The sequence below is a fragment of the Peromyscus leucopus genome, chromosome 3 (assembly GCF_004664715.2).
Source record: "Peromyscus leucopus breed LL Stock chromosome 3, UCI_PerLeu_2.1, whole genome shotgun sequence".
Classification (NCBI taxonomy): Eukaryota; Metazoa; Chordata; class Mammalia; order Rodentia; family Cricetidae; genus Peromyscus; species Peromyscus leucopus.
Window position 1 is genome coordinate 12,346,121 of NC_051065.1, and position 22,294 is coordinate 12,368,414.

At 41.4% G+C, this 22,294-nt stretch overlaps 1 protein-coding gene across 3 annotated transcripts in view; it reads right to left on the reverse strand.

Moving 5' to 3' along the window:
* Foxp2 (forkhead box P2) overlaps positions 1–18,326 on the reverse strand; it is a 545,581-nt gene extending 527,255 nt beyond the window's left edge. For 2 of the 3 annotated variants that reach the window (XM_037203509.1, XM_028871779.2), the window contains exon 1: positions 17,865–18,326. The gene's annotated coding sequence lies outside the window, so the exon portion shown is untranslated. Of the gene's footprint in view, positions 1–16,677; positions 16,865–17,864 lie in introns of all 3 variants that reach the window. The other variant, XM_037203507.1, reaches the window with a different exon arrangement.
* Between the last annotated feature and the right edge of the window lie 3,968 nt (positions 18,327–22,294).

A 22,294-nucleotide genomic window follows, 5' to 3' on the forward strand; every position in this document is an offset into this window, starting at 1 on the left:
TATAAGAACAATTTTTGCAGCATAAAGAAATACCAGGACGCAGAAACAATGCCAACATAAGTAAACACAGGGAGAAAGCCTTCTTAGCTGAAGGCACAGCAGCAAATGTAATCAAGTGGCTGTCCTGGTGAGAGCAGCTTTCAGATGGCTCAGTCTAATCACATGCTTCACTCATGGTTCCTGTATCCACAACCTACAGAAGTTCCAACTTACAAGTAAGTATGTGAGCATTTCTGGGACTTGATGTGATGCTTCCTAACACTTCTACCTACCTGATGATACTCCTGATGTTTTGTGGTGCACCAATCTGTGATAGAATGGTAATATATTCCTCTTGATCCATTATCTAAAACTCTATGACTCAACAAGTTGTATGTTATTATCACAGTATATACTGTGATATTAACTGTGCCTAAAATAGATCATCTAAAACTACTGACTAGCTGACAACTTCTCTCTATAGAGTATGTAAAAACTACTTACTTCAGACTTAACTGCATTGAAAAAGAAATATTTTATGAAAGAGTTTATGACAAAATTCTTAGATATCCATGATTATTTTAAGCTTTTAATTTCAAGCAAGTAAATTGAAATGTGTTGTGGGTTTTAGGAATAGACTATATTTACTGTATAACTATATTTTTGTGTGTCTTTAGCAGAATATAGTCCATGTGTTAAGCTGGATCACTGCATGATTTTGAATATTCTGTAAGATAAGAATGGGTTTTACACAGTTGAATAAAAAACATGGGATTTTCATATTTTATGAGATATAAATTTGATCTAACAGTAAAATTAAAATTTCCATAAATAAAACTTACTGGGACACAACCACACTCATACATTTTAATATCATTCATACCTACCTATATTTTGTACAATAAATAATTTCAACAGAGATAGCAGGTTCATATTGTCTATACCATCTAGCCCTTTACAAAGACATTATGCTGACCCCTGCTACGTACAATAACTTGGTATAAAACATTAAAATCAAGAGTAGCTTTGCTATTTCATTTATTAAAATTGTGCATTATTTAAAGTAAAGTTATGATCCTTTAGCACTAAAAAGTAACCAGTGAAAAAGTATATGAGAAAATACACCAAGAATGACTAGGCTTACTTTGGGAGTACTCCATCTCAGAAGTGACTCATGTGGCAAGAAATAGCATAGAAACATGACTCAAAGTTGTAATACATGCTCTGAACAGACTGGAAAAAAACCACAAAAACATTTCTATGGGCATATCATTATCTATTTAGGTGTGGGAAAAATATTAAGGTAGAACTAAGCCTTGTATTTGGTGATAATGTAGATTATCATCAAGTGCCAAAAAGAAACCTCTGAATCCTGAATATTTTTAACCTTTTAAACTAGAGAAAGATGTGAAGATGGAATAAAGACTCAGGTATAATTAATAAGAAAATCAAAAGTCAAGAAAAGATGTCACTTTAAATGCAAGTGTATAGAACCACAGGATCAAAGTTGCAATACATTTGTTAGAAAGCCTGTAAGTATTACCACAGAACCACAGTTAATAATCTCAAAATCACAAACAGGAGAACAGACACAGTACACTTAGGGACCAAACTGGTTTTTTGGTTTGTTTTTTTTTTTGTTGTTGTTGTTGTTTTGTTTTGTTTTATGTTTTTTTGTTGTTTAAGATAATAATATCGTAGAATATAAAGATCAGTGAGCTCAGCACTATCCACACAAAATTCTAAAACAGGCTATTAAACAGATGGTTTGGGATGAATGAAAATGAATGAATGAATGAAACAAATCTGGCATAGATTTGTTTAAAACAAGCTGTGCCCAAACTTGCTTCTGTTACTGCCATTGTTACTAGGTGAGTGGATCAGAGAAATGCCTTAGCTGCAGAGTATCTGAACCAAGAAAATATGGGGAAATTCTCTGCTGGATAACTCGGACTTTAGGCCATTTACTATTTGTTTAACTTTGGAAATTTTCTCGACATCTGGGAGAAAAAGATACTTTCGACGGATCTCTCCTATTTCTGCACATTTTGCAAGCAGAAGCACTCTGCTTCTTTCCATCTGTATTAATTGCTCATGGCTATTGAAACAAGAAGCCTAGGATCAGAGAGGAGATGCCTTCTGGAACAATGGCCAGGATTGCTTATCGTTGCTTATCACCATTAGCTTTCCTAAATTGGAGTTTCATCTCTGTGAAGAAACTCCTCAAGTGTGCAACATTAGTCAGAACCACAGGGCTTATTCTTAGGTACTTTCTGGCTAATGTTTCAAAAAATAATTCAATGAAATACATAATAAATTAATAATGGATATTGGTGGCACAATTTCTGACACAGAAAAAAATAATCAAAATTACTTAGAACACTTGACAGAGTGTAAAACAGATTTAAAGAGTCACAAATTTTACCAAGATATAAGTCACATATAAAAACAAATGATTCACATTCTATACTAACTGAAATTTATATAAAATAAATGACAGGAATGTTAACAAATGAAATTAGTTTGCTAACAGATATTGGGCAGACACACTTACTGTGTACTATTCAACCCTTAATATATGTTAAAAGGAAACTTCAGCAAATATTATTTTTTTGTACATAGAGAATGCTTAAGAAAACTGACTTCATTAAACCAAGGAAGGAAGAAAAAATACTTTGAAATACAACTCCAAATTTACAATATGTTGTATTATGGAATATGCTGTGTAAATTGAAGGCACAAGGACAAAGTGAGGGCTAATTGATTGACCACAACTGATTCCATCCAAGGTGACGAAGAACTTTACAAGAACCAAACCATCTTGGATGATTGGACATAATGTCAGCACAGTTTGTTTGTTTGTTTGTTTGTTTGTAGAAGTGCTTAAAAGCCATTCTCGAAGCCTACATAAGGTCACTTCCTCCTTTGTATTCAGACGCCATTACTCAACTTACCACACAGATCAAACACACCAGGCACATCCCCACACTGTCCCTGTCCATTCCTATCTTGGTTCACTGGGTTCATTTCCATTTCAACCTCTCCCCTTCTGTTGTAGAATATTAGTTTAAGATGTGTTACATTTGTTTATGCTGTGGAACATTTGTTTAGTGATGCAAAGATGTGCTGCATCCTTTTATGTTGCATTTGTTTAACTCTGTGGAGCTGCGTTCCTTTGCCTGTCTAAACACCTGATTGCTCTAATAAATAGCTGAATGGCCAGTAGCTAAGTAGGAGAAAGGATAAGAGGGGCTGGCATGCAGAGAGAATAAATAGGAAGAGAAATCTGGGAAGAGAGAATCAGGGAGAGAGAGAAGGAGAGGAGGACATCAGAGGCCAGCCACCCAGCTACACAGCAAGCCATGGAGTTAAACAAATGCAACAAATCTTTGCATCATTGAAAAACTATTCCACAGCATAAACAAATGTAATATATCTTAAAATAATATTCTACAACACCTTCAAACTCACAATTTGTACTTAAAAGCCTCCCTGGGCATTCCCTCTTTGTATATATTGCCGCCCACAGACAATTTGACAGACACTCTCAGATAACAATCTCCAAGCTACATTTCTATTAGGCTTGGAATAGGGATTAGAGAATTAATTTAATTTTGTTATTTCAAAGATCCCTTTCTACACTAGGATTCTTGTATTCTTCTTACTAATCTTTCCATGAGTGTATATGTGGTTGAAATGAAATATGCCCACTGATTGAGAGATGAATAAACAAATGCGTATTATTAAATAGTTGATAATGAATCTCTTTCTTTTGGAAAAAATAATTACATGAATAGACTTCATCTATTTCAATCAAACAAAAGATGCCAAGGGCTGTCAAGGTATAAAAAATAAGTACTCATGGTAACAAAGAACATTTTTTTTTTTTTTAATGAAAGCAAGGAGAGACAAGTGATAGAGCTGGGACTGGGAAGAACTTTGACACAACTCTAATATTAATCATAGATATTGTTTAATAGGAAACAACAAGAAAATGCTGAATAACACACACACACACACACACACACACACACACAACCATATCTGGATGAAAACTGAGAATTCAAAACCCTAAGGAATTATAAAGGGGAAAAAATGCAAGTAGATTCTGGCAAAACCACACAGATGTCCCTCAGACACACTGCACCAAATGAAAAGCCCGGATTGCAAAGGCTACCTACCCCATTAGAAAAGCAAAACTTGCAGGCATTGAACATAGATCAGTGGTCACCTGGGACTAAGAATCAGGAAGGACTACTAAAAGGTACATGGAAGAAATGGGGCGAAGGTACTAAAGCCAGCTGCTCTGTTCGGTACTTAAGTTGTGGTGGACGCAGCTCTAGACTTACCAAACTATAAAGAATCACACTGAAATGGAATGAAGTTTACCATATACCAAAAATTCTTGGACTGAAAATGGAGAAAGTAAAGGAGCTTGAAACAATAATGAAAGCCTAGGTTTTTAATATGAATTGTCATTAACAAAACCTATTAGAGGAGATTATTTTCTGAGAAAAACACAAGGCTCTGAAAAACAGAAACAAATATCCTACCTTAAAATGAAATTTCAAATGTACAACAAATTTTCTTTTCGTAAATAATCCAATACATTTGCACTGTTTCTTGACTTGATAAGGTAGAATTATTCATTCACATTCAAGTTTTAGAATACATTCCTATAAGAAATATAATTCTTGTGATAACAAATTAACATTATCTTCATTGTCCATGAGTTCTATGTTTTTTGCTGTCATATTTTTTGTATGTATGGATTCAAAATATGCTCATCATAGGGACTGAGGAGATGTTCAGCAGTCAAAGGCACGGGTACTCTTCCAGAGGAACTAGGTTCTTTTCTTAACACCCACATGGAGGCTCACCACCATCTGTAACACCAGTTAAAGGGGATCTAACACCCTCTCCTGGGCTTTGGCCCCACTGGGCACACAGGTGATGCACAGACATTCATGTAGGCAAAACACCCATACACCTAAAATTTAAAGTTCAAGTTAGGTATAATTTACCACTATTTTAATTGGAAAAGGTATCAGATTCTCAAATAATTTTATTTTTAACCACATAATTACATTTTCTGTGACAAGGAAAAGTCTTTGGAAACATGAATGACTGCAAGTTTAAGTGCTTCAAATCTAACAGATTTGTTCCCCACTCTCCTGAGAAGTGAGAACTTCTTGTAGCTCTTCTCCTCTGTGGTTGACTTTGTCTAGTGGTCTGATTGTGACAGAGACAGGCCCTGAAATGAGAGACTATGATCTTTTCTATTATGTGCATTTGAGATGATTATATCCACCACACAGCCAAGGTTTAAGGGTGAAAACCGGAGAGCAAAGAACTGTTGTGGTGGTCAAAAACATTCGGCAGTACTCAAGCAAAGGAGAAAAATATTTCAAGGCACTTGGGACAAAACTTCTGATGTAGTAAACCATGTAATAATCCCAATTCTCCTTGAGCCAAGCAATGTTGAAAAAAAGTAGTTCTCACTGCCTTGCCCACAGATCAATCTGGTGGCATTTTCTCAAATTAGCTTACTTCTTTTTACATGACTTTAGCATGTGTCAAGTTGAAAAAAAAAAAAAAAAGACTATCCAACACTGGGGAGGTGGGAGGGGCTTATTTGGCTTACAGGTTATGTTCCATCCTGAAGGGAAATCAAACCAGGAACTGAAGCAGAGACTGTGTAAGGTCTTAGTTTATGGACTGGTTCCTCCCTTACTTTTTCAGCTGCTTTTAATACACATCCTAGGCACATCTGTAAAGAGTTGGAAGCATCCAAAGTGAATTGGTTTCTTCTACTATAACAATCAAGTGAGCAAGCAAGAAATTATAGCAAGAAAGAAAATGCCACCGCACCCCAAGACATGTCCACAGGCCATTTCTCTTCCCAGTCAAGTCTAAGTTTGTATCAAATTGGCAAAAACTAAACAATACAATCCACCCCTTGCTAATTTTGACACACAAACAGATCACTGTTAAATCATAACTATCCCATTCTTGTTTGTGTCCAAAATGGCTGTCAGTATCATAATATTAATACAGCACATTAAAAAAGCCCAGTATGAAAGTTAAATGTCTCTAAAATTGCAAAGTCATTTAATTATGGATTCATATAAAAACCAAAACAAGTTAAGATTTTCTTACTCCAAAAGGGAAGAATAGATGCATAAAAACAATCACATTTAAGCCAAGCAAATCCAACATGTAGCTCCCAATCTTGCAGCTCATTGTCTGACATCTAGGACTCATGAATTTCTGAGATCTAATGTACCTGGGCAGCTCCAGTTCTCTGGTTTTTCCATTGTCAACAGACATACAGTTTGTCTTGTATGCTCAGGCTAACTGTACTGCTGACCTCCATCATCCCAGTCCTGGAATCTCCAATAACCTGGGTCTACTCTGCAGCACCTTCACCAATGGCTCTTCCTGGCCCCTTAAAGTATCAAGCCTTTTTTTCTAGGTAGACTCCCTGGAGTTGTGAGTAGCAGTCTAGAAACAGGACCCTAAGAAAGACACAGGGATCACCCAATGACAGAGAAATGGATGAGATCTACATGAACAACCTGGATGTGAAGGGGGGTAATGAAGGGCAAGTGTCGAGGGAAAGAGAGCTTAGGGGAGCAGGATATCCCAGCCGGATCAGGAACAGAGAGGGAGAACAAGGAAAAAGAGACCATGATGAATGAAGACTGCATGGGAATAGGAAGAAGCAAAGAGCTAGAGAGGTCCCCAGAAATTCACAAAGATACCTCCACAATAGACTACTGGCAATGGTCAAAAGAAAGCCCGAACTGACCTATTCTGGTGATAGGATGGCCAAACACCCTAACTGTCATGCTAGAAATCTCATCCAATGACTGAAAGAAGATGATGCAGAGATCCATGGCCAGGCCCCAGGTGGAGCTCCAGGAATCCGATTGGCGAGAAAGAGGAGAGACTGTATGAGCGAGAATTGTTGAGACCAAGATTAGAAAAAGCACAGGGACAAATAGCCAAACGAATGGAAACACATGAACTATGAACCAATGGCTGAGGATCCCCCAACTGGATCAGGCCCTCTGAATAAGTGAGACAGTTGATTAGCTTGAACTGTTTGGGAGTCACCCAGGCAGTGGGAACGGGACCTGTCCTTAGTGCATGAGCTGGCTGTTTGGAACCTGGGGCTCATGCAGGGACACTTGGCTCAGCCTGGGAGAAGGGAACTGGACCTGCCTGGACTGAATCTACCAGGTTGAGCTGACTCTCCAGGGGAGTCCTTGCCCTGGAGGAGATGGGAATGGTGGGTGGGTTGGAGAGAGGGCGGGGGGGGGGGGGGAAGACAGGGGAATATGTGGCTGATATGTAAAATTAAATCAAATTATAAAATTAAAAATAAAAAGTATCAAGCCTTAACTGCTATCCAATGACCCCTTCATGACTTCAAAACCAATACCACATAGTAGACTGTTCAGCATTGTCAAGTTCTGCTTCCACAGATATGACCTTGGGTCCCTCTAGACCACAGTTTCTACGTGCTAACCCAGTAGGGGAAATACTTCCCAGCAGATTTTACCTTGATGATGCTAGTCTCTTATTAATCAAAGTTGATTCTTTAGTACTAGCTGACCAGCAACTATTATCACAGTGGATGACAGGTTTCATTTTTCATCAGTTTAATAGAAAATATCACACAAATAGCCTCCAAAGAGTCCTTGCTTCCCTCTGAAGCTTTGTAAGTCAGGACTGCATTATCTGGACTTCTCTCAGCATTCTTACCTTCCAAGCTACAACAGAATAGCCCATTAAGCTCCAGGCACTCAAGGACTTGCCAGTTCAAAGTTCCAAATGCTTCTACAATCCTCCCTCATATCCACCACACTAACAGCCATTATCTGGTACCAATTTCTGTCTTAGTTTGTTTTCTTTGGCTGTGATAAATTCCATGACTAAAAACAACTGGAAAGGAAAAGCATTTGGGTTACAAGTCACAGTCCATCATCAGGGAAAGCCAAAGTAGGAACCTGGAGGCAGGAACAGAAGCAGAGACCAAGAAATGAATGCTGCTTACTGGATTGTTCCTTCTGACTTGCTCAGATACTTTTGTTTTTGTTTTTCAAGACAGGGTTTCTCTGTGTAGCTTTGGTGCCTGCCCTGGATCTCCCTCTGTAGACCAGGCTGGTCTCAGACTCACAGAGATCCTTCTGGCTCTGCCTCCCAAGTGCTGGAATTAAAAGCATGTGCCACTTCCACCCAGATCAGACACTTTTCTTATATAGTCTGGTCTATCCCACCCCACTCCCGCCCAGATATGAAACCACCCACCATGGCTTGACCCTGCTACATCAGTTACACATAAAGAAAATGCTCCACAGACATGCCTACAGGCAAGTCTGGGATTGATTACAAACTAGAGTCTCTTCCCAGGTATATTTAGGTTTGTGTCAAATTAAAAAATACTAACCACCACCAAGTGTGGGGTGTATGTGTGCTGTATGCCCCCCAAAGCAAGCAGAAGACAACTTTTCAGATTCTACCATGTGAGTCTTGGCGATTGAACTCAGATCATCAGGCCGAGATAAAAGCATCTTTACCCCTGAGACATCTGGCCTGCACCTCTAATTTTAAACTAATTATAAAAAGACAAATTTTACCAAACACATGACCAGATATTTCTGCATTGGTATTATCAACAGCAAAATATATGACTCAACAGAGGACCAGGACAAAACTCTGAGTAAATTAACATTTACAGAATGTCGGTTCTCTGACCTTCAGAGAAGAAAATTCCAGGTGGTTGAGTATGTTTCTTGATCCTAATGTGATCACCTCTACATTCACCCCCCCCCCACACACACACACACACACACCTCCTTGTTTCAGCATCCTGGCTAAATAAGAGGTGGCTGCGTTTCCTGTCTGGGAAGAAGAGTGATCTAAATATACCTTATGAGATAAAAAAAAACAACTTGAAAAAAAAAGCCTTCAGTTTTTTTTTTTTTTTTTTGGTTTTTTCGAGACAGGGTTTCTCTGTGTAGCTTTGCGCCTTTCCTGGAGCTCACTTGGTAGCCCAGGCTGGCCTCGAACTCACAGAGATCCGCCTGGCTCTGCCTCCCGAGTGCTGGGATTAAAGGCGTGCGCCACCACGCCCGGCAAAGCCTTCAGTTTTTAACTGAATCACTGTATTTTCTACTATACAATAGAAGTGAAGTAATGATAATTTTTTTGTTGGCATTTTTTCTATTTTCAGATATATCTTTTTTCTTCTTTCGTTCTTATGTATAGATTTATGTGTTAGTAAGTAGAGAATATTTTGTAGCTTTAAACTTCATTCCATATGTTTCATAAGATGTTTTAGTTGGAAGTAATCTGAAAACTAATCCAGTATCTTTTTTTAATTTTGGAGGAAGTATCATCTAAAATCACACAACAATAATAGATATAGTTAGCTGTCACATCAAATTGCAGGCCTCTGAGTTCTTAACATGGAGATCTGCATAGTAAGCCAAGCTGGCTACTTTTCCTATCTGGGATAGCAATTAAGCTATTTTCAAAACTTTTCATTATCATTCTGATATGCAAAGCTATCATAAAAAAATCCTTGAATGCAATGTGTCTTGCTTCCAACAAAGACAAAGAATATTGCCAGATAGAATCAGATGGAGCCATGGAAGGCCCTGAGTGTCCAAGGGGCAGGGCAAGAGGAACCGAAGCTAGGGGTTAGGGGTAACAGGTATTGATGGGGGAGGGGAAGAAGCAAGTATGAATAAGTCACTGTGTTGTCTTGTTTCAGAGTTTCTCAAGCATTATCGAGCCAGAGAGATAATAAAGTAACAAGGACAGAGAAAAATCAGACAGGGCAGTCTGGTGGAGTCCTGTTTCTCCTTCTTTACCCAGAAAAAATATTAGAGACTCTGTTCTCATTCTCAAGATATCTGCAATATACAATAACATTTCTTAGCAAGTTAATGAGGCATTCAATATGAACACAGTGTTGAGTGAGATCTGCAGTGCTTTGCAGTTATAAGAAAATAGCTGCATGGCACTAACTGATCGCTGGATCTCTTATTTATGTTTCTGTAGCCATGGGCAATTTCAACAAACTGTATGAGGTTTTAAGTTAGGAGACATGGACTTATCATCAAAGTATAAATCTCCAATTTGTTCTGTTTAGGGAGGAAAGGTGTGTATGAATAGACAGACAGATAGAGGACTTTGTAAACTTATGATGTTTCCCATTATAAAGATGTAAGATTATTTCCATATAGATAAGAACTTGATTTTTCAGATTTCCCTCATATCTCTGTATTAAGTTCCAGAAACACCTGGTTTGCTCACATTATAATGACACTTTAGCCATGAGAAACATGTATAGACAGTATTGGTACTATTTGTAAGATATAATGTAAAATATGCCAGTTTAACTTATGTTTTAAAAAAAAAAAGCCATTGAGAGATTGTTGTATAAAACCAAAAATACCTACTGACAATTTTCAACAGCAAAATGTAATATTGTTTCTAAAAACAAAGGAGAGGGAAAGAGAGTCAGGAAAGTGCCATAAGTTCAAAACCAGCTTGGTCTAAATAGCAAGTTCCAGGACAGCAAGAGCTAACTCTGGAGACATAGCAAATTTGGGATCGTAGTACCCACCTAAGACAAGAGCCATGACTTTACCAATTTAACAGTAAACAGTTTTTCCAATGTGATATGACATTCAAATGTTATAGGATGAAAAATTAAGATAAAAATATATTACAATGGCATTATACCATGTTGAGAAATGCTATAATTGGAAATAATCTCTTGAGCCTCCTGTAAACCACTCATTATTCATTCAAGAAGGGTTTATGGAGTTCCTAGCCAATGCAAACCACTGTTCTAAGCACAAATCAAAACCTGCAGGTCTGTGGAATATACATTTTATGGGATGTCTACCATCATGAAATATAAATCACTCTAGAGCTACATTAGCATGAAATAATACCACAATGGATATATACCATCACAGAATATGTACCACACTGGAGAGATATCATCATATCATCATGAAAACACACACACACACACACACACACACACACACACACTGGGTGTATATTGTCATTGAAAATACACCACATTGCAATTATATCATCATTGAATATATATATATATATATATATATATATATATATATATATATATATCACATTGGATATATATCATCATAGAAAATACAACATGGTTGGATGTTCATCATAATAAAATATACACCATACTAGAAGTATTTCAGTGTTGATTATATACCACATTGGTTGTATGTCATCATGAAAAATACAATACACTGAATGTACACCATAACTTAATATACATTATACTGGAGGAAGTTTTATAAATTCCAATACATTGTAGTGCTTTGGAGAAAAATAATATGCAGTAGAGATAATCGAGTAAAGTTTGTGAAGATGTGCATTTTACGAAAACAGTGTTCTGTATTATGGATACATTGAGCAGGGAGCTGAAGTTGGCAAAGACACACTACTGTATAGCATTCCAGATGGAGAATAGGGAGAAACATACCTAAGTAGAAAACAGCCCATTCTATTTTGAGCAACATTAAGAAGGCTGGAGTACACAGTAATAAGAAAAAAAGCAAGACCTTATGTGAGGTCTTTTTCATTCTGAGGAGCCTAATGGGGTGTCAGAAGATGAACAGAAGAGTAGCTTAACAAGGCCTGAGGCTAAAGGCATACTGTCTCCATAGAGAACTATGTAGTGTGTGGAGATTGAAAAAAAAAACAAACAAACAAAAAACAAAAACAAAAAGTCGTGACTACAATATTTAATGGTGCACCTGACCAATTCTATACCTTCACACTGTATGGCGAAGACCCGTTTAGCTGGCATTTAACTAAACTAAAGGCAGGCTCCAAGTGATGGAGGGAAGGAATTGAAAAGTCAATACAGGCATATAGACAGAAATGAAGCAAAACTTTGCACGAAGTACCTGTGAAGAATAATTTTTAAAGATGTTTAGGGCTCGTTTTTGAAAATATGATTTTATGACATTCTACACATCCTAAGATGTTAAGGTATTTGGATAGTGTGCTGTTAAGTTTCTCCTCACTACCAGGCAAGGAAGAAACTTCATGCTTTCTCTGTAGTATGCCTCTCATTGGTTTCTTTCCTTCCTCCTGAATGACACATTAAGAAGCAAGGTTACTTTTTCCTTAAGGTTTAGAAAAAGTTTCAAAACGATGGCTGTGATCAGAGATAAATACTAAAACAGTACAAAGGCTTTCACAGAAAATACCATCCAGTAAACACAGAAGTTGAGATCAAAGGAAGAAAAGGCATAAATGAATACCAGAAAAAAGAAACACATTTATGTTCTTTCTAGTTGGATTTCTTTGTTTGGAGAAAGCTCCTTAACCTGTTTTTCAAAAAAAAATTATAACATTACAATGGTATAATCTTTTTGACATGCCAGGAAAATATTTAAAAGCAGCTCTTAAAAACTTAAATAAATTTTAAGTCAACATTATCTTCCACAAAGTATATTTTAAGTTTTCCAAGACAGGAACTGAAGGAAATTGAGGAACATTAATAAACTAAAAATGCTGAGAGCTTTAAAAACCCCTTGGGAATTCATTTGCTTCACAGTGATGTGCTTTTTCAACATTAAGTCTTATTCGCTCCTGCTAATGAAAATAATTTGCCAGAGCAGAAAGAGATGAAGATGTCCGTTCCAAGTGACAGAGCTATCAATATAAAGGAAAGGGATGGTGTGGATATCCTTGGTGAATCATAGGAGGAAGAGAGCCGAGCAGAACTGATTGGAAAGTTGAATTCAAGAATGCATACTTCACAAATCATGGAAATCAAAAGGTTAACCAAGGCCAGCCTAGGTGGCTTATGGGGAAAATGCTTTTAAAATAAAATTGTAGATAGACATATATGAACTGAAATAATTTTAGAATTCTAGTTGCAGGTGGTAATTTGGAAAAGTGAACAAATTCATGCCAAGTAAAAGCAAGCAAACAAAGTTCACAATTACACAAAGAAATCAAGGAGTAAGTCATTAGCTGTAAATCACTTGTATATAACATGGCTTCAAGAATGGAACAGGGATTATGCCATTCTCTGTTTCAGAGAACAGAGAATATAGACATTGGCTTTTAGGCCAATATCACTGTGCATGAACACAAACTCCATATTGGCTCAACTACAAAGGAAGACATTTTACTAAAATTAATAAAGCCAATAGAACATAATACTACATTTGAGGCACATTAAATTACCCAAGATATTACTTAGAAAAAAGCTTTAACATACACAACTAAGAACTCAAATCACCAGAGGCAAGCTGTGTTTGCTTGTTTGCTTTAATATTAGTGATATTACAACAACAAATCTAAGTCTTCTCTAACATCTCTCTTCTTATCACTGGTCCCTGAATCATAACATTCTGCTACATTTTACTATAACTAGTTATTTTTGTATTTGTTTTGTCAGGAAAATATTGGGTAAAAGATAGATGAAGACACAGGGCACAGGATATATATATATATATATATATATATATATATATATATTTACACAAACATATATATACATATATATTCAAATAAATCAGAGGTAATAAGGAAATATGCAAGTGGTAGCAACCATTTATTTTATCAAGCAACGTCAGATACAAGGGAAAAGCCCCAGAAAATATGAGTATTCATAGTCATCAGTAATAATGAATTTTAATTTAACCAATGCTAGGCTGTGAAAGGGAACTAAGCACATTTTTAGACAGCCCTCCCAGCAATGCTTAATTAAGATGGAAGATAAAAAAAACAAAAATAGTTATGGGGCCCACTTTGAAGTTCTGATAAACAAAGCAACTGAAAGTTTAGAACAAAACCATAAGAAAACAGTAAAAGAGAACCTGCTAGACCTCATGTAGAAATCTATAGATAGTAAACAAAAAAATTCAAAAGTAAATTATTTTCCTTGATAAAGAATATAAAAGTGACATAACTTCAGTCTAAGAATATCTAAGAGATAAATAGCTGAGCCTAGAAAATGCGTATTTCTTCCAAAGAGGAAAACTAACAACAGCGTGTAGAATCTGAATCAGCTTTAAACTGTCTGCAAACCAGGGACACCAGAATATATTTCTTTTAAGTTTCAAGCATGTGACGCCCTTAGAATACAAACAATCGTTCTGCTTTGGATTTGTTCGGGCCTTTGGAACCCTCTAAATGAGGAGCCACATAAGATTGCTTTCAAACATCTACAGCAATATTAAAATCTCATTGAGTTTCATTTGGGGACTACTTAGGACATTTTGGTTTCCACACAGACAAGCACAATAAATTATCACAAAGCCCATAAAATAGTTCAAGTGTGCCAAATATTAGTGATAAGTAATTGGAAAGGACTGTTGCTATGTCTCAATTCAACTATGATTTTTACTTTTTATTTATTTATTTTTTAACTAATGGAACTGCCAGCAAAAGTTATTCATGATCCAAGTCCTAAATCACTTTTTCTTCTTTGTGGCCAAGGACCTTCCTTTGATTTCATATAGAAAGGTGGAAATTACATCCCTGTCTTGTATTCAGTTTTCTGTTAAATCGTATCACTAATAGTCAGTTCCACATGAGGTTATCAACATTGAAAGAGACAAAAGTGTTGACCAGAGCTAACTGTAACTCCTAAAACATATCAAATATTATTTCTTTTATGTAATTAGGATCTGCATTGTTCCCATCTTCTCTTGCCATCGAAATATCTGGTAAATTTGTTTAGCTCTGACCATTTTATTGTTATATTCTGTAAGAATCTGAGCCAAATCAGCTGGTTATCTTTACATATTTAAATATGCTTTCTACAAGATAGAACCTGAGAGCTATGCACAAATAATTGTTTTGTGTGCCTGAAACTTAAACAAAGAGAATCCAACCTCTCATTATCGATTATGTGCGCACATATCAATGTTTGCCTGCTCCCTGCTCTCATTTCCTCACATGCTAATTATGGGGAGTTCCTTCTCATTTAAAGTTCCTAGAAAACCACAAAGTTTTTCAAAGTAAGACTATTGCACTGTCCTCAGTGTAAAGAAAGGAAATGCCAATATTGGATTCTTCAGTACATTCCTTTCAAAAATAACTTAAGGTTTCCATGCACACAAAAATTATGAATTCTATGACAACTATATCTGAAAATATAAAGCAGTGTTGGAAGACCAATAAATTGTGTATAGTCATCATGTTCACGTGCAAGTTCCTTTTAATTACTTGACTTATTGTAATATATGATGAATGGCAATGGCCACATTTTAAACATCTATGTATAAAATATATTTATTTTATTCACATTTAAGCTGAATGTCAAAAATCACTCCTTAATAAATTCTACTTTTTATGCTTAAAAGTGAACTTTGAGAGGGTCTTTTTAGACAGGTGCCCTCACACACCTACCCAGAGTGAGATATCAACAGGTTTCTCCTCTCTTTAAAAATCTAGCCATTTGATTACAATGAGTTTTCTTTCACTTAATTATTGCTAATAATTGTGCCCATGTGGCTTTCTTAAGGAAATATTGAGCTGTACAACTATGAACACGAACCATTTAAGTAAAAAAGGGATGGAAGAAGGGATTCAAGGAAGAAAGGAGAGCTACATGTCTAATGCAGACATAAAATATGACAGCCCTAATGATCCCAGTGCATATAACTATATGCACTCTATTAATGGAGATGCAAATAAATCAAAATTGTAAATTGTGTTTAACAGCATTAAACAAACACTACATTTAAAAATTCCAGTACACTGAGAATATCCTCAGTCATAACTCACAGTGACAGAAAAGATAAACAGGCCTCTTCACAACATAAAACATTTCCGAGGTATGGCACACTGCAGACTTTGGGACGAAGTTCTCTGAACGCCCATCTTCACTTCAGTCCCTACCTCCAGTGCAGGCCCACATTTCTATACACTCTTCTCTCCACTGCTGCCTAAGCAAACCACTGCAAGTTAGGAGCCCATGCAAAGATGTGCCTTCCAGGCAAACTTGTTTTCTAAAGTAAATCTCTGCAAAGACTTCCAGTTGGAAAATGTCCAGTTCTGCTACCTGACACCAGAGCATCACTTTCTCCCTCCGGGCTTACCTGCTACTAAGTAACTCTCCTTCCAAGTTCCCGGTGGCTATGTTGGGAGATAACTATTTAAGCGTTTCTGAATGTGTGACTGCAAAGATGCACACCTCACACACTCCCCTGGGTCTTTTGCATCCTTCCCTCCTCCCTCCTGTCTCTTCTGAGAACTCACCCAGGCCACTTCATGCACCTCACACTGCCAATGCCTGCCCACCTGGAGGCAAGCAGCACTCTAGGAATGAGTCTCCAGATCAAGGGACTGAGTGGATTTCAACATGTGGTGAGAGGAAAGGTGGGGGAGGGGTATGAGCCTCACAGATAGCAGCTGTCCACTAAGTGGTTTAAAGCTGTTGCTTAAAGAGCTGGATAAACAAACACACAGATGGGTCCAGTTCCTCAGGGGATTCCCGATTGTTAGGAGCCTCCCAAACCCTGGCCAGTTCGGCCTCTGGACTAAACCCTTTGCAAAATGCACATTGATTTCACTTTCAAAGGACACCAACCTGGACACTTCTTCTTCTGGAAGTTTCTTCTAATAATAAAAGCTTTTCGCTTCAGACCCGGAGAAACTTACCTAAGAGTTCTTAGGGTCTGGGGACAAGGAGGGCAACTTTTCCTCCGCACACTAGAGGCCTGGGCCCACTTTAAGATGGGACTTCGGGGCGCATCTGGCCCGGGGGAGGAGGGTAAGGAGATGCGCGTTCACTGTGCCTGCGACCACCTGGTGAGTCCGTCCACCTCTCACAGTCACGCGTGCGTCTCTGTAAGCATGAAGGAGTAGGGATGGCTGGAGCGGTTCTTCCCTAGCTCTGTGCTGGTCCCAGCCACCCCAAGTTGGATACAGGGGTTAAAAAAAAAAATGCTGGGGAGAAGCCTTTCCTTTCTCACAAAGGTGTCTGCGCCCCTCCCATGAGCCTTCCCCCAGAAGAAGCAAGACGCGAGGACACCCACACACGGAGCAAGGAGCACTTTCCAAAGTGGAATAAAAGTAAAATCGGGACAGATCCCGAGGGAAGCCGGCCGTGCTGGCTCACGGACAAGTGGAAGACCGCGATCAGGAGTAGCTCGAAAATGCATGGTTATCTCAGGCGTCACTAGGGGCCAGGAGTTTCTTAACTAGAGAGAAAAGGAGTGTCCCCTAGACGCCTCTCAGGTTCCTTGGATAAGTACTTCTGAGATGAACGCAGAAGTGCCTAAGACCCAAGAAGCATGCACTTGCTCGCTGGAGTAAATAAAGGTCAGCAGTCTGATCAATAAAGTGCGCGCTTCTAACCACCACATGTTTTTACTGCTGTTTCTCCTCCCTAAGGAGAGTGGGAAGGAAGAGAGAAAGACAACAAACATTTTTTTTTAAGAGTAAACAAACACATCTGGTGTTTCGACACATCTTTTCCTCCAGACTTAGTCTCTCTGGACGAGACAACATTCTGCATATTCAAAACTAACCAACTAAATAAATAAATCACCCGGGAGCCCACAGAGAAATCTCGTTTCTCTGCACACTCCTTTCCACCATCACAAAGCAAAATGCTAAGAACCAACAAGTGGCTATGCTGGGTTCAGAATGACCCCGACCCCACGTCGGAACCTGACACATGTCACCGTGGCCCCACCGCGCAGGACGGCGGGCGCTGGGGCGAAACTTTGCTGCCGCGACGGGAGCAGCGTGGAGGAAAGTCGCAGTCCGCTCGCGCGTGACTGTAATCGGGACAGGGTGGAGTGCTGAGTGCAGAGCGTCAGAGTGAGGGCGAAGAAACTTACCGCGGCCAGGGACCCCGTGGGCAGAGTCCCGGGAGGTGGCACCCGCAGCGCGCCCAGGCAGAAGCCCCCGAACAACACACCCACGCTCGAGTCCCGGCAGCGGCGGCTGCGAGTTGGGGGGACGCCAGGGGTGGGGGAACTCGAGGAAGCTGCGGCGGGAGGACGCGGCCGCCGCATAAATGCCCTGGGCGGGCGCTAGCGGGCCAACTGCGGGTGGCGCCGGGGCTCCGGCCGGGACGAGGCTGCGTCCGGGGAGCTGCACGCGCCGGCGTGTCTCGCGCTTTCTCGGAGGCTCGCGCTCTCTCGCGCTGCGGCTCCCCCCAACCCGGATCTCTGTATGTGTATGTGTGTGTGTGAGAGTGTGTGTGTGTGTGCGCGCGCGTGTATGTGTGTGTATGTGTGCGTGTGTGTGTGTGTGTGTGCGTGCACCGGCGGGCGCGCGCACCCGGTTGCGCGCGCGTGTTGTTGGCAATGCAAACTGTACACACACTGCGCGCGGAGCCGCCTCTCCTCCGAGGGGCGGGCTGGGGGAAGGGACATTTTGGAAGACGCTCAAGTACTGTTGGCCACTTGTTTTGTCTTACTTTGCGTAGTTGGGATTGTTGTTTTTTGTTGTTGTTGTTGATATGTTTTTTTTTTTTTAAGTGGTTTGAACTTCTCCACCAATCCCTTCCTGCCCCTCCCCACCAACCTCTTCCAGGGTTGGGGGAAATCGCGGGCCAGCATAGAGCCGGGCTGTGCGGTGGAGCCTCCTGGATGACGTCAGGTCCACCTGCTATGTAAACAACTCGCTGGAGAACTTGTTTGTTCTGCGCCGATCCCCCCACCCCCACCCTTCTCCCCACCTCCTGCTCCGCCTCCTCCCGCCGCCCCAGACGGCGAGTCGGGGATGGGGGTGGGGAAGAGAGGCGAGAACAAAACCGTATGCTGTATTGGCACAGCCGAGTTGTGTCTGCTGCTTCTTGGCAGTCCCTAAAGTACGTCCTCTCAGCAGACGGAGCTGCTGGCAAATGAAACAGGGGATTCCACGTGAAGTGCAGAAAGCCTCGAAGGGATCCGAAGCCCTTGGTGGCAGGTAGTTAAAGCACAGAGTATCACTGAGGGAGCCCGCGCGAGCACAGCAGCGCTGATTGGCCTTTCTCTCCGAGGCGTGCGCCTCTGCGGCCTGGATGGAGAGGCCGAACCTTTCCCACTCTTCATTGTCGTGGCTCCTGTCTCACTGGGGGCCAGGACTGCTGGGGCTTCCTCACCGGGGCGCAGCCCAGGTCACCGGGGCGGGGCTTGGAAAAATGGCACCACCAAGCTGTGATTTTTTTTTTTTTAAAGTCTGAGGCTTTGGGGACTGACTCGATCAATGACTAGGGAAAACAAAATAACAGGAATGAAAGGAAAGAAGAAATTGCCAGCGCCCGCTCGCAGCGCACTTCAAAGCAGTGGCCCGGGTGTGGGGGCGCTCAGGAGTGTCTCGGTCACCAGGACCCTCCTCCTACGCCCGTGCTCCGACCTAGCTAGCTGGCCTGAGCAGGACCGATGGGGAGATGACAGAGAAAAGGCCGGAGGAGATCAAGGCGGGCCCTGATGGGGCGCGTGACTTGAGTCTGGGTGGGTGTTCCTCCGAAGCCCCCTCTCCACCTTAGCTCTGGGAGGGCAGTGCCTTCCCCAGGTCTCTCGCCAGCCCCTCCCAGGCCGCTGGCCCCCGCAACCCTTCACCGCCTGCCTTCAATGCGCGCCACCACGGGAGCTTGCAGCTCGGCAGCGGAATCAGTCTCGTAGCTTTCCGAGAGGCACAGAAACTTTCCATGGAATAGCTAGCTACAGCCAAGAAGCCCGGGCGGGGGCGAGGGGGTGGGAGCGACACGGGACGACAAGGATTGGGGTGGGGGGCTTGGCTCCCTCCTAGCAATTCTGGGAGAGAAAGAGCTGCTAACACACAGCTCCTGTTTGAGAGGGGATGGTGAAATGGGGTGGCAGACGATCAGCACCAACTTGTGCCTTCGAGTCTCCCCTTTCCTCAAAGACCAACACACCCTTTATTTAAAGGGCAGAGCAAAGGAGCGCTCACACACACACACACACACACACACACACACACACACACACACTTCTTCTCTTCTGAACCTGCAGCTCTCCGGGGGAGGAAGCGGCGGCCCTGGCACCCACATCTGTAAACACACCGCCACGTTTGCTAGTGAAACCAACTTTTGTCAATAAGCCACAGGGCTGGTCCTGGCAAGTCGGCCTGAGTCGGGAGCTGAAGGAACGCGGGTGAGCTTCGGCTTTGGATTACTGAGCTTTCTGGGAGCCTTTTAAAGCCAGGCTGTCCTGAGGGCTCTCTGCTGGGGGATAGCATTTTCGCTCGTTCTCAAATGGTCTTTTGAGAAATGCATACTCGGGAGTCCACAGAGTCCGAATCTTGACGGTGGATGTGAGCAGGGAAAACAGCCCTCACTACCATTAGGAAAGGATCCAAAAGGCCCTACCCCGCCTGTCTGCAAGGCGGGGTGACGCATCTGTGTGCTTCATTAGCAATCCTAAATAAAATGGACTCTGAATTAATTTGAAATTATTTAAAAAGAGAGACGAGTAGATAACCAACATGGAATCCCTTGAAAACTGGAGGCCGAACCTCTCCCTGGGCCTGATGACTAAAAGTAACTGAACCGTCAAAAGGTCTCCAGAGTCCCACTCCGGTCCCTCTCTCCCCGCACACCCGCCCCAGTCACTTCCCCATCTCGCCAGGTGTCCTGAGAAAGTGCTGGAGAAAGGTGCACTGCAAAGGAACCTGGGCCCTCACAGGTCACGTTCAAATTCCCGAAGAGAAGGAAAATGTGGTTACTTTCTCAGGGACAGGAGTGGGACAGGGGAGTTAGTCCTTCACTCTTTCCTACACAAAGACGCCGCGTTTGGGCGAAATTTGCAAGCCTCTGAGGTTGCCTTCCTAGGAATCCCAACAGCAAGCGGCTGGAGCTGCCGAAGGGTGTCAAAGTCTGTGCAGCCCAGCGTGAACTCGCCGCTCACTCTTCTCGGGCATCTCTAAGCAGTCCTGGAGACCTTAGGACCACAAGCCCTACGGGCCCCGCTTTTCTTCTCCACAGGATATTTAGTTTGCCTGCCGCAGTGCCCTCTGCCACCAGCCATTCCCGATGGAAGGACACCCAAGGAGAGGAGAAAGCAGGTCTTGCTTGGAATTGCTGGTCCCCTGGGACCCTCGCCCACAGCCAATGGGCTGGGCCCGGGTTCGAGAGGTGAAAGTTCAGGCCCCGGACTCTCCCCGAGCTACTCTGCTCCAGTCGCCTCTCTTGCAGCTCCCCCGCCCCGCGGCCCCTCAGCAGTCCCAGCCTGGCTACCAGGGGCTGCCACGGTGGCACGTAGTTTGTTGATGGGTGGTCATAAAATATATTTATTTGCAATTCCTTTAACTCACCCACCACCCCCGCCCCCGACATGGCCCTGAACACTGCGGGCTTTGTTCGCCTGGGCTGGCTGCTGGAGCCGGCCGGGGTTTAGCGCGCAGTGCGAGCAGACTCCAAAAAAAAGTTGCAGTATCATAATAGGAAAACCGGGTTTCCGCAGCCCAGGGAAATGCCAAAAGGGCAAACAGCGAACGAATAGTTCTTTTTTTGCACCAGTCACCCGTCCGCTTGCTGGATCACCGCAGTCTTTCAACCAAACACTGAGTGCCTGGGAGAGAGGGTAAGTCAAATTCTGACCCTTAAGTAGCCGACCAGCTTCTAGCCACACGTGGGTCTGCGAAAGTCATTCAGCGTGCTTCCAAGGAAAAGTTGATCAGGGTTACTAGGTGAATAAGCGATTTCACCACGTGGACCTCGAACCTCTCTCGCGAAAATTTATTTGATTTGAAGTTTATTTTACGACGAAACCGCAAATCAACAAAATCTGAAAGACTGTTCTATTAGGGTGCTAGAGAAAGATAAATTCGTTTGAAGTGGTGTCTGTCAGAGTATCTTGCACAAAATAAACCATTCCAAATGTGACTAACTGAAGCCAACGTGAAGAAAACAGCGTATGCGGATAACGCTTTAGAAGTGGTGGTTTAACGCTGATCTTTTATTTGAGTGAGTCACTTGATCTTGAGTTACTTGATATAAAAATATAGTCATTCACATACTTGGGCTTTTTTTTTCCTCCCCAAACTTTGAGTTAAACATGAGCTACTTTTTTTCTTCTTCTTCTTCTTCTTCTTCCCAGGCGTTTTATCGGTGTAACTGTGACAACATAAAATTTAAATGATTTCTTAGCTGGAAAATGGAGAAGTGAACAATTAAAAGTCATGTTTTTCTCTTTAGAGATACCATTTCCAAAGTTGTGTTGCCCATCCAAAATGCTCTCTCTAATAGCAATCTTTAATACCGGGGATTTTTTTTTCTTTTACACAGACAAAAAGGCAAGTGTCAAAAGGCCCGTTTTTA